This window comes from Rattus norvegicus, chromosome 13, assembly GCF_036323735.1.
Source record: "Rattus norvegicus strain BN/NHsdMcwi chromosome 13, GRCr8, whole genome shotgun sequence".
NCBI classification, from domain to species: domain Eukaryota; kingdom Metazoa; phylum Chordata; class Mammalia; order Rodentia; family Muridae; genus Rattus; species Rattus norvegicus.
This window is the reverse complement of record NC_086031.1, coordinates 108,743,273-108,755,896: the sequence shown is the minus strand read 5'-3', so window position 1 is coordinate 108,755,896 and position 12,624 is coordinate 108,743,273. Positions and strand designations below refer to the sequence as shown.

The 12,624-nt window shown below is 45.5% G+C and overlaps 1 protein-coding gene and 1 long non-coding RNA gene across 10 annotated transcripts in view; one reads left to right on the top strand and one right to left on the bottom strand.

Moving 5' to 3' along the window:
• The window catches only part of Plxna2 (plexin A2), a 205,182-nt gene that overhangs the window by 132,440 nt on the left and 60,118 nt on the right, over positions 1–12,624 (bottom strand). The window lies entirely within an intron of this gene.
• LOC134481549 (uncharacterized) overlaps positions 1–12,624 on the top strand; it is a 65,387-nt gene extending 52,763 nt beyond the window's left edge. For all 8 annotated transcript variants that reach the window (XR_010057162.1, XR_010057169.1, XR_010057164.1 and 5 more), the window contains one exon: positions 1–12,624. This exon is cut by the window's left edge. This is a non-coding gene — a long non-coding RNA (uncharacterized LOC134481549).

Genomic DNA, 12,624 nt, shown 5'->3' with positions numbered 1-12,624 from the left:
TGAAGACATTGTATGGGCACACGATGACACAGTGAGCCCATGTCTGCATATGTATGCATACTATATGCATATATATATACACAGACACTGTGCATGCATGTGTAGTTGTGTATGAATTCAGACATTTTGTACATACATTTAGACACCATGTGTATGTGCACTGTGAGAAGTTATAGATACATGTATATACATAACACTGAAATATATACATCAGAGAAGGAAGTAGAGACCCAAAGATTCAGCTCTTTGAACAAAAAGAGAAGTTAGTAGAATACATGTGTCAGGCCAAATGTGTCCTGGGGAAGAGTCCTCCCCAGCAGTTACAATATAACTGGCTCTTAGGATTTTGTTTTTGCAAATATGTCCATGGCTTGCTTAGTACTGCAAGAGCTGTACTTACCAACTTGTACTAGCTACTTTTAGCCAGGAGCTTAAAATGTGGGAAAGAAGGAGGTGGAGACTTGGAAAGGCCTGGCAACTATTTGCTTGGGGGATGGTGGGGAACAACTCTCTGGAGTACTGTTCTATTCTTGCAGAGATGCCAGGGGGAGGAGGAGGAGGAGAAACACAGAAGGTAGAGTCATAAGGATCATCAGTTGGTGGTGATAGGAGGAGGCAGGGGCTATTAGAGGGAGGAAGCAAGGCACTGTCCAGCTCCCTGGATGGTTATCAGCCAGATGTGGAGAACATATGGAGGAGATGGACTAGAGCGGAGCACAGAATGGAAACTGGAGAGGAAGGGTAGAACAGACAGGTGACAGTCTGCATATATAAGCCATCAGTGGCAATTGAGAGGAATTTCCATGTCCTTGTTAGGAAGATGCTAAGATTCCAGAGGTTGATAGGCAGTAAGCTGACAGAGCAGACAGTAAGCCCCAGGATTCTGCCCATCTCCCAGTGCTGGCCTTACTATCACGAACCACTATGCCTGGTCTTTTCTCCATTGGTGTTGGGGATGGAATGCACGTCCTCATGCTCGGAAGGCACATGTTTTATTGACAATTAAGCCATCTCCCTACTCCTTTGCTTGCTTTGAGTTCCTCCCAGGCCTAGACCTAGAAGGTTACCCTACACCTTAATAGCCTTTCGGCTTCTTCTTTTCCAGGCAATCAAACTGGAGTCTTGTAGTCTTCCTCAGTGTCTTTGAGATGTAAGGGAAATTGGATTTGGCCCCTGCTGATCTGAAACCTGCCCAGTGCTGGAAATTCTCTGGCCTGGTTTGGCCTGTTCCTGTTTTGGGAAAGCTGGGACAGCTGGGAGTCAGCTGTGGTTAGTACTTTGAACACTAACAGCTTTGTAGAAGTTCCTGGATGCCTGAGAAACAGATCACCATGGCTGTCCACCATCTCTCCCGAAGAGAAAGGATGTCTGACTCAGCAGAAGCTGGAAAATGAAGGGGTGCCAACTGGGGACTCTTCCATGAAGAGGATATGGAATCTAAAGTGATAATGCCTGGGGAGAAAGCCAAGGGGAGGATAGAGAAGAGCTGAAGGGGAGCATACATTATGCTCTTACTGTTCAGACGGGGCTATTAGTCCCAGATGACCATCTCACAGTGATAAGGTCTCAAGCATGGAAAGTGGACACTCGCTTCTCAGGAGTCAGCTCCCTCCTTTCTACTGTATCATTCCAGTTCTGGTAGGTTTTATAGGTTTATAACACCTACCAGGGATAGAAGGTATTGACTTAAAGGAAGACTCTTTAATGTGACCCCAGAAAGATCCTATCAGGACAAAGAAGGCCCCTAAACAGCCAAGACAACTGGTGAAGACCCTTGTTTACTTGATTCTGCCCTTGGCTTTAAGGCCTGAGGTGGAGGCCTGAGGGAACGACGTCTTCAACAGTAACCCTCATTCTCCTGGTAAATGGGCTAGAAGCCTGAGAAGGCTAATTGGGTATGACTATAATTGATAGACTCAATGGGGAATAAGGCCCTGGAGTACAGAGATCAGCCTTAATGGAAAGTTAAGAAAGGTAATCTTCCTCAGAGTGTATAACCAAGCCTGATGACTGGAGACTGGAGTCTGACAGTTAAAAGATACCTAGAGGCTTAGGTGGGGTTACAGGGTGGATCCAGATTGACTTCCTATTCAAGGTAGTTTGTCCTTGTCTGAAGCAACTTTTCAGACCCTTTCCTTTCTCCTGCTTGCCATTTTTAAGCTTACAATGGCTTTAGTTTGATCTAAGGTCATAGTGACTGCTAAACACAAGAGGAAAAGAAGAGGCTGCCATTTCACAAGTGAGGAGGTGGAAGTCAGAGGAGTCATTAGTGTCTATAGCATGTTTGATCAAAGGACAGGTCTGGAAGCGAGATCGATACTGAAGAGGAGCCCTAGTGCTTGAAACTAACTCTGGGACTGCCTATGACCTCTATATTTCTCCAGGCTTGCACATAACAAAATCTGTCTTACCATATGGAGCAAGAAACTTAGCCACCCTGAGTGTGAGCTCTCAGGCTATATACAGCATGGTCATAGCTGTGATGGGATCAGGGATATAAAAGAAGATGAATTGTCAGGATGTTGATGGAAGAAGAAAAGCTTTAAGAAGAATGTCACCAAGTAGGCTAGACTGTGAAAGGAGTCTAGGCAAATAATATGTTCTAGAGTAAACCTAGACTTCACTAAGGATATGTGAGGGAAGAAGGAAGGGAGGGAAGGAAGAAAGAGGAAGAAGCTTGGTGAGTCCAGAATGCAGCCCATGCTGAATTAAAGGCTAAACCCTGTAGTCCTTTCATAACTGCACATTTGAGTATGCCCCTACTTATTGAAAGACCTTGGTGGTTCCCCTTGGTTACTAAAAGACAGACCTTCTAGAATGCCTTTCAAGATTGCTAGCAGCAAGACCCTCAATCAGTCTTTGCTGACAGCAACTCCTCTGTAGCATAGATCTGAGTTGTTCTGGATCAAACAATTCATGGTTCACTGGACGTGCTGGGCTTGAATTCACACACACACACACACACACACACACACACACACACACACACACACACACACACACACACACACAGAGTGCCTTTGCACACACTGGTTGCTGTCAGAAAGTGGACTTCAGTCTATTCTCCAGCTCTAAACTCCTTGGGTTTACAAGTCATGCTGAAATGCCTGATTTTCTTTGATATGTGTCTGACTCTCATAGACTGTTACTCATTTCTTGTACTTCCGGCCCTCAGTACTGGTACTGATAACTATCTATTTTGATGCTATCCCAATCGTTAATACACGGTAGTGCTGTGTGTGAGTCACCTTTCCAGTTTCCCTAGCTAGCCTATACCGAATCTAACACAGGGCCTCACTGTTCACTGGGTTAAAACCAGATGGAAATGCAGATTCTGGAACAAGACTGTCTGGTTGCAGACTTGCCCCACCCTCTGCCAGCTACACTACCTGAACATCTCCTTGCTTCTGTTGTCTCCTTTAGAAAATGGGATAATACCCCTGGGGTTATTATGAGGACTAGAAAAGAATATATGCTGAGCTTTAGGAACGTAGCAATGAGTAAGCCTCACAAGAGTGTTTACTGCAGTAATCAAGTCTTCAGAAGGAGGTAACATGGAAGTTTCAGGCTAGTCACATTTTTTCCTAAGGGAACTCAGAAGAACACAGAAAAAGTGCTACCTTGTCCAGGGATGGGCAATGTAGTTTTGACAAATGACCCATGTAGGACCAGCTAGCAGTGAGCCAATGGCCTGGACATTTGGGTCAATGGGTCTCTAGCCAGCAGCAGTGTTCTCATCTGGGAACTTGCTAGCAATGCCAGTTTTCAGTTCCTTCCCCAGTCCAGTACACTATGTTAGAAACCCTGTGGTGAATGCAGTTAAATTGTAAGGTGAGTGTGACAAACTCTCCAGTTCAAGGACTACTGGGCTAGATGCTGCCCATATGTAGAGTATGCCTTGAGATTTCTAATCTTAGTTAAAAATAACCATGGGTTTCTCCTGAGGCTTGAATACATCCCAGGTGGAATATGCTCCTGCTTCTGGGATATAACATGAGTGCATTTGACTGCTTCTACATTACAGTGTGGACTTGCATGCTAGTACCTGTGTTCTTTCTTTCTTCAAAAGGGAAGGCAGAGAGAAGCTAGACTCTAGACCCCGTTTTTACAGGAAAAAAAAGTCCCTAAGCTTTCGCAGAGCAGAGGAAAAGAGAAGTCATGGCAAGAGCCTTGGAAAACCTGGCTTCAAGGTGCACACAATGTGCAATGAGTGTCCATCAGGTTTGGGGATGGTGGGAGTGGGGATAGTGCCATTCTGCTTTGCTTGAAGCTCAGCTAGAGACAGGAACAGGTGGAGAAACATGAGAGTAGGCCTGACTGTGGGAGGAGAGTTTGGCAGGGGTCCAGTGTTCCCACAAAGGCATGTATAGTGAGTCAGGATGGCTGGTCCCAGCCTCCTAGAGAAGGCCTAGAATGCCAATTTAGGGTGATGTGTGCCTCTACCTTCTCTATGGGGGTCCATAGGTATAGAGCAAACAACACCCCCCCCCCCACACACACACTCACACTGTACCTGGGCCCTAGGCCCTCTTGCTAGGAACTCAATTTTGAGTGTATTGACAAGGCACATGTAAACACCTGTATCTATGAGGGTGGGGGATTAGAAGAGTTCCTGTGAAACTCTAAATATAGCCACTTTAGGATGATAAATGGGGGGGGGGTTGTTTAGTCCTGGCCAACAGCATCTTTGTTAGGATTATCCAGACACTTGTAAGATTAGCATCAGGGGATAAAAAATACTCAGGCCCCATTTCAGACTTGGCCAAGGAAAAATTCTGGGGTAAATCCTAGTATCTCCATCATGAGCCTTCCAGGAAACTGACAAATGCCTACACCAGAGAACCACTGGCTTAGGACATGGACTGAAGTCTTCTTGTCTTCAAAGAGAGGAGCACATGCTTTCTACCACAAATGTTCCTTCCTTTTGCACTAGCATTGACTCGTGCCATCAAGTATTCACCATGGTGATAGAGGTCTGGACAAGGGAGTCTCTGGTAACACAGAAGGGGCAGCAGTACTAAGGTCAGTGATGGGGAGTGAGGGGTGGGGAGGCTGCCACAGCTATTCTCTCTTAACATGAAGGCCCAGGGGAGCCCTAAGCTTCCTTGCCATTGAAACTGGTAAATTACAGGCTGATGACTGTGATATTACCAATAATGATGATAATAGCACCAATCAGGCAAGGTCAGACAGGCACTTTTCTGCCTTGGGTCAAGCGGGGAAGGTTCTAGCTTTGGGTCCCTTGTTTTTGAGTTAGAGAAATCCTGGATTCTAGCCAGCCCCACTCCCCTGCCAGCTGTGCAGCTGGGGCTCCTAGTTCTCTGTCCTCTCCCCTCCTGACATGTCCACCCTGTAGTCAGTCATTCCTGGGCCAGGTGAGGACTAGAGAGGCAGCTGAAGCAGCAGCATCTTGCTTCTCCTCTGCCTGACTATTCCCAGGGTCACAGACTGTCCTAGAGAGCATAAGGCAGCCTGGGGTAGCAGAGGGCAATATTTACTGCAGGCAGGTGAGGGCCCTGTCGCCCTGTTAGCCTCCACCAGCAGGGTATGAGGCTTCAACTATCCTTAAATGACTTGGGTTAGACTTTCTTGGTGCTCTCTCTCCTTCCTCTACCCTGGGACAGAATGGAGAGCCCAGATTTCCAGAGACGATTTGGCAGTACCATCCATGATAGTCCCCAGCTGTTGACCTGGCCCAGGGACATCACTCTTGTCTTTCAAGATTGTCCTGCGTGAAACGATTTCCCAAATGCTGCAGTTTACAGAAGGAGCAAGGGGAACTGGTCTGCTTTCTTCCTGCTAGCTGCCTCAGCCTAGCCCCCACTGTGGGGCTTCAAACAGAAGGAAATTAGCACAAGGCCCCCTGTCATCACAGGCAGTAACTTGTGAACATGTGCTGAGGTTGTTTCTTCTGGACAACAGAGCTTTAAAGCAGCTCACTGGGGCTTGTACAATTTTTTTTTAAAGAATTGTGTATATGTTAAAGTCATTAAGGTTGGAAAGGGGATGGAATGGGGAGTAAAGGCCATTATATGGGAGGGAAAGAAAAATGACCTGTCTTCAAGCTGTCAGCAGAGGAAACGCCTCTGTGTCAACAAGAGAGGGGCCAGGCAGAGGCAGAGGTGCGGGCATCTCTTGAGTGCAGGGAGGCCAGAGATCTCCTCACAGAGATGGTCACTCAGCTGACCTGGAACCTGCTCGGCAGTGGCCATGGCTAACTGAATGGACTGACTTTGTTCATGTATTAGTGAGCCACCGACAGAGAAGAGAGCTGGGCAGAGAGGAACAGCAGAAAGACGATGCTTACAGCCCTTCTGAATGTCAGGGCCCTGCAACCTCTGTAGTCACTTTTACAATCAGTCTCATACATAAGAATGTGTGATGATCAGCCCTATCTCTCAGAGGTTGAACCTGAGTCACTGTGCTTAAATATCCTTCCCGAGACACACAGCTTGTAGGTGGTAGGATAAGGATGGAGGAGACACAGGTTCCTCCTATCACCGTGCTGAGACTTTGGAGGATCTGCTGCAGTTATGATAGGCTGTGGGTTGGAGTCTAGACCTCATTTCACAAGAAGTGTGAAGAACCAGTTCAGGCACCAAGGCAAATGTACAAGGGAAGGCTGTAATGAGGGGGACGGGGAGTCACAGATAAGAAAAGCAAGTAGCCTTTGCATAGGTCAGCTTGTGCTATGGTGTCTCCTGCTGTGTGCCCTGAAGGGTGACAGAACTCCAAACTCTCAGTTTTGTGAGCACAGATTCCAGCTTGTAGGTCTGAATCTTTAAACCCTTCCTCTTAGCAAGCAAAGGTGGAGGTACTGAGGGCCACCAGAGACAGCAGAGTAGCACCTGCCACTGAACTCCGAGGAGCACCAACTACCCTATGTGCAGCTCCCTCAGCTAGGCCAAACAAAACACAAGGACTACACAGGGTCTTCTCCTAGGACTGAGGAAACAAGGACAGAAAGTAAACAAGAAAAGGTAGCATTGTCTACCCATCCTTCCTTGGGTATGTATTCTTGTGATCTATGTCTTTATTCCTTGGGACACATGTTCCCAATCACAGCCCAAGTTGACAACCCTCCTTTGAATATAAGGGAGCTTGGGAGGATGAAAGTCCAGGCCCCTACCCTTCCCCCACTCCAAGCTCCTCTGCCAAAACATACTGTGAAACAACCCTTGACCTCTATCCCATATTTTTTCTGCTCCAGCTCCTGTCAGCCCTGTTCACTTCCCACCTCCCTGAGGGATGGACAGCTCAGTAATTTAAGGATCACCAGCAAGAGAGTTGTAAAGGTCAGAAGCCAGAAAGGGCTGAAAGGGGGATTCCACCTCTCTCCTGCCTGTGCATGAGGCACTCCTCTTAGAGTCCACCTCTTCTATATCTGCAGATCAGGCTCCCATGAGCCTAAGACCTTTGACAGCAACATGGTCTGTGGATGAAGGCTAGAAATGTCATGCAAAATAACTTTCAGAGTATAAATGAACACTTTAAAATTTGTTCTGTTTCAGAGTATTAATAGAAAGGAAATGCTGCCTACAGTTTGCTCATAGTTCTTCAACTTAGGGAGTCCCTGATAGTTTATTTAACCCCAAGTAACCATCCCTAAGTACAAATGCATATAAGTAACACTAAATGGACTCAGTGGTGTGATGTGGTGTGGTGTGTATGTGAGTGTGTGAGTGTGTGTGTGTGTGTGTGTGTGTGTGTGTGTGTGTGTACAACAATAAGAGGTCACTAATTTGAGAGGAAGTAGGGAAGATTCAGAGTTGCAGTATGGAGAAATGTGTGAAAAAGATGTAAATATAGTAATCATATATAAAGTTCTCAAAACATTAAAAAATGAAAGGAAATGCTATGTTCCTGGGAGATCTCCAATTTAGGAAGTTCCTTCTATTATTTGATTTCCTCTCTGCTATAGAAAATAAAGTTTGTTTATATTCCTAGCCTCTCCTTTCTCCCTACATTAACTGTATAGATTAGTTTAGCTCAGCTCAATCTCAGAGCTTAGAACCCGGGAAACAGTGATATAAACTAGCAGGGAGAGACATAGTTAGCCCATTTCTTCTTAAGCTCAGAACCACCAAAACCCTGCAGAAGTTGCATGGCTCATTTCCAGATCCTATAAATGTGGTCTTCTCCGTGCCAGTAGAAAGCGCAGCAAATGACACCAATGAAACATAGCTCTGGAAAGGCCTTGCTGTGCAATGTCACTATTGTGTATGAAGGAAGACTAAGCCATAGGTGCTATTGTTTTACCAGTTAGTTGCTAAACCGGAGCTCTGTGTTCTCCGTTGCTGACAAAAGAAAGCAAAGGAGCTGAGCAGGAAGTTTTTGCATGCAACACACTTGGCTTCCAGATTGTCCCTAAGGTGGGCAGCTCAATCAGTGGGGTCCAATTGTCAGGCCTTGTCAATGAGTGTCCATTCAAAAGGGTGGTCATGTCCCTGGCTTGGGGAACAAATAGTGGCCATGGGGGTGAAGTCAGAATAAACAGCTTCTTGTTCAGCAGGCATTTTTTCTCATGTGGAGCCCAGTAAGCTGCCAACCTCCTGGCCTAAAATAGTTGTTCTCTCTTCCCCATTTGCCCAAAATGCACCAGGAGGGTTAGACGCAGAGGGGAAGGCCTATGGCATTCAGTCTAGCAGAGCAAGGGACAGCTTTGCCAGGGATCCTCCCTCACCAACCTAAGGATGAGGTCAGAGGAACAAAGGTCACAGATGGATCTGCCTCAGCTTGGAAGGAGGCACATGTGGTTTTATGTATATGGGAGGAAGGCAGACTGGTGACTTGCATGTTAGACAAGGGGAAGTCACCAATGGCTTATAAGGCAGACAAGGTTCAACTTGAACGAGAGGGCAGAAAGCCTTATAGAGCCACTTTATTCAATGTCACCAACATCCCATTTCACCCTCACTCTGTCTTCCATTCTTTATTTCTTCTTTCTTCTTTGACCTTCCTCCACAGAGAATGGGGGAGGGAGAAGGAACAAAGGGACCTGGAATCAGGCCTCTTGGACTCTGCTGATCATCAGCAGCTAAGAGCCTATGCTTACATGAAGAGCAGAGAGGAGGAGCAAGGAGATATAGACAGCTGTAGCCCCACTGCACACTGTGGACTGGAGCAGGAGCCAGGTGTAGGAATGGTGTGGGGCATCCCGTGGGGAGCAGGGCCTTACTCTTGAACACTCTGCCCCTTAGATTTGTTTGCCTGGGAAACAGATCACAGGAAGAGCCTGTGTGATACTTGGGACTGGGAAACTTGTTTCCTCAGAGGCAAATAAGAAAATGTTCTTTTTGCCTGGGCAGCTGAGGGGTAGAGGGCACTCTATCATGCTACAATGGAGTCCTACTCTTCTAGGCTGTTTCTACTTTACACTCTGGGATAGTACCACTTAGTGAACTAGCCACTAACCACACAGAGCACCTTACCTTTATGACAGTTCCATTCTAGAAAGTTCTTACTGGACAATTAAGAGAAGAGGCAGTTTACAGAATAGGAGAACACCTTTACCAGCTACACACCTGAGAAAGGACTGATATTTATAATATACAACTAAACAGAAAGCAACCAAACAACACAATCAGTAAATGCACTAAAAAATGAACACGCAGTTTGCCAAAGAACTATGAAAAAATGTTCAAGACCACTCACCATCAGAGGAATGCAAATCAGACTACACTGAAGTCTCATCTCAGCCTATTCAGAATTTCAATCATTAAGAAAACAAAAACCAAGACATGCTGGCAAGAATTGGCAAAGAAGACTCTTAATGCACTGCTGGTCAGGAAGTAAATTAGTCCAGCTACTATGGAAATTAGTATGAAGGTTTCTCAAGAACTAAAAATAAATCTTCTACATAAGCCAGCTTATCCTACTCCTGAGTATTTACTCAAAGGACCCTAAGTCAGCACATCACAGAGACAACTGCACAGTACTATAGTACTGACCATTCAAAACAGGTAAGTTATGGAACCAACAGTAATTCATAAGAAAAACGTGGCATACAATGTGGCATATGCACTATGGAATTTTTTTTAGCCATAAAAAAAACTCAACAAAGTTATGTCATTTGTAGGAAAATGGATAAAACTGAAGATAATCACAGTGAATGAATTAAGCCAGTTTCAGAAAGACAAACATCAGACGTTTGCTTCACTGGTGGTTCCTAGACTCTATATGGTCATATAAAATCATGTTTGTACATATGACTGAAATTCTCTATGGGACAAAGGAGACTATAGAGGGGAAGGGGAAGGAAAGCAAGATTTGAAGAATGGGGAAATATGCTCAGCACACAATATATATACTTGTATGAAAATATCTCAAAAATAATTTAGAAAGTTCTTACTATAGTCCAGTTTCTATTTTTTTATTCCCCCTAGATATTCACAGCGTGCTCCCGAGGAATGAAACACCAGTAACCCTAAGGATGGGTGTGTGTGGGTTGAGCTGAGGAGGTGGGGAGAGAGTATAAGAACCTTCTTTCTGCCAGCCTGCAAGCTTTCTTGAGCCCACGAGTCTCTTTCCGATACTAAACTTTTCAACCCACCTGGGAGGAGCTGAGCTATGCACAGCAGAGGAGAAATCCAGCAAGCAGCTATAGCCAAACAGGTTTTGCAATAACATTTTGCCTCAAATCCACACCCTTGCTTAGAAAAAGTCAAAGAAAGTGTACCAAGCCAAGCGCTAGATAAGGTGGGTGTGGTGTCATTAACTGGCTTACTCATTTTGCCCCTGGCCTCCACTAAGGCAGTGTAGGCAGAAACGTGCTGGGGGACCCAGGCTGTGATGAGGCAGTGATGCTTCACTTGGTTTTAAAACTGTTGACATGATGCTGATGGAATGAGAGATGGCAAAGGTAGGTACAGGGCACACCCAGCTAAGCCGCCTACAGGCGGGGGCTGCTTACCTACCCCAGGAGGTCCCTTGGTGGAGAGAAAGCTAGCAGAGTGCTCACACACACGTGCACACACATGCACCACGGTGTTCCCGGGTAATCTCTGTAAAGACTCTTTCATCCAATTTCTCTGTAAGCTTCAGCTGTTCCTACAGGACCCAAGGAGCCAACAGATGGTCCCAGCAAAACAGGCTCCGGACTCTAAATCAGGGTCTGTGTTCCTCCAAGGCCAAAAGTGCAACTGAGCCCATTTCCCATGGGTGGGGGAGGAGCAAAAGTGAATTTGCGGCCATGCCTTTTCTTCTTTCAGACACCCCCACATTTTCAAAAATAGCATGCAGGCACTTACACTCTGCCTTGAAGATAAAGTTACCCAGGACCCCAAATTTCAGACAATTCCCTTGTAGATTATCCTCTAGGTTCCAAGAACCCAACTGAAGAGTTATAGATAAACTTGTGGCTCAAAACCTGGATTTCAGTAAGGAGGCTTTGTCCAGGACTGGTCCTGGGTTTAGACCAAGGGTACTTTTTCTGGTACTCCTATTTCTTTCTCTCAGGGGACAGAGATACTGCAGAAATATCCCAGGTCAGGTTCCTATTTCAGAGGCTCGTCCTCCTCATGTGTACATACATACATGCATACATGCATGCATGCATGCATGCATGCATACATACATACATACATATGTGCACATGTGTTCATGTGTACAGTGTGTGTATGAGCATGTGTGTGCATGTATAGCTTCTAAAGACTTGGCAAGAATTCCTGAGAAACCTTTTTCATAACACACACACACACACACACACACACACACACACACACACACACACACACAAATCCCAGCAGACTCATTGGTTTGATGGGTCCCACAAACACAGCTAGATCTTTGCAGAACTGCTATAAGGAACCCAATTCCTCCAGTCCCCAACCCCTGGCAAACACAACTTAGCTTCTCAAAGCTGCTACTTTATTCCTGTTGAACTCTTTCTGAAGGTTTTGAAAAACCTATTGCTTTTGACCCATCACCTTAAAATAATAAGAGGTCTTGTATCTGAGTTCCAGCTGAAACCAAAAGGAAATGAGCAGGTCAGTGGAGCCTTATGCTGAGGGCCTGGTACAGGTGAGGATGGGATCCTTTCTGGCTTTACAGTGGGTGCCATATCTTGTGGGTGGACAAATATATAGAAAGCAGGTGTCAGGTTTAACCCCCATTAAGGCCACAAAGATTTAGTACATCTTCTGATGAGGACACCATTAATAAATAAATAGGAGAGGTACGAGACATGAAGACCTTGGGAATGGTTTTCAGGGGAGTTATCTGTTTTCTTTCAGTGCATATTTTCACTGTCTGCATTGCCCTGCATCAGTATTTGTTGGAATGAGGCCCAGGAAAAGGGAAATAAAGGTTGGGATGGCCTTCCATTTTATTCTTACTCCCTCCACTGTTAAAGTCTTGTGTAGGTGGAGATGGCCCCTGTGACTTTTCTCGGAGATATTAAGATCCTAGGTGCATGTTGACATAATATTTAATCGTGAAACAGGTTTTCTTTCATTGGTTTTCAAAGTGGGAGTTGAGAGAAGGGAATTCATAAACAGAGGGTGAAAATGCAACACACACACATAGAGAGAGAGAGAGAGAGAGAGAGAGAGAGAGAGAGAGAGAGAGAGAGAGAAAGAGAGAGAGAGAGAGAGAGAGAGAGCACAAATGTAATAGGAGGAAAAA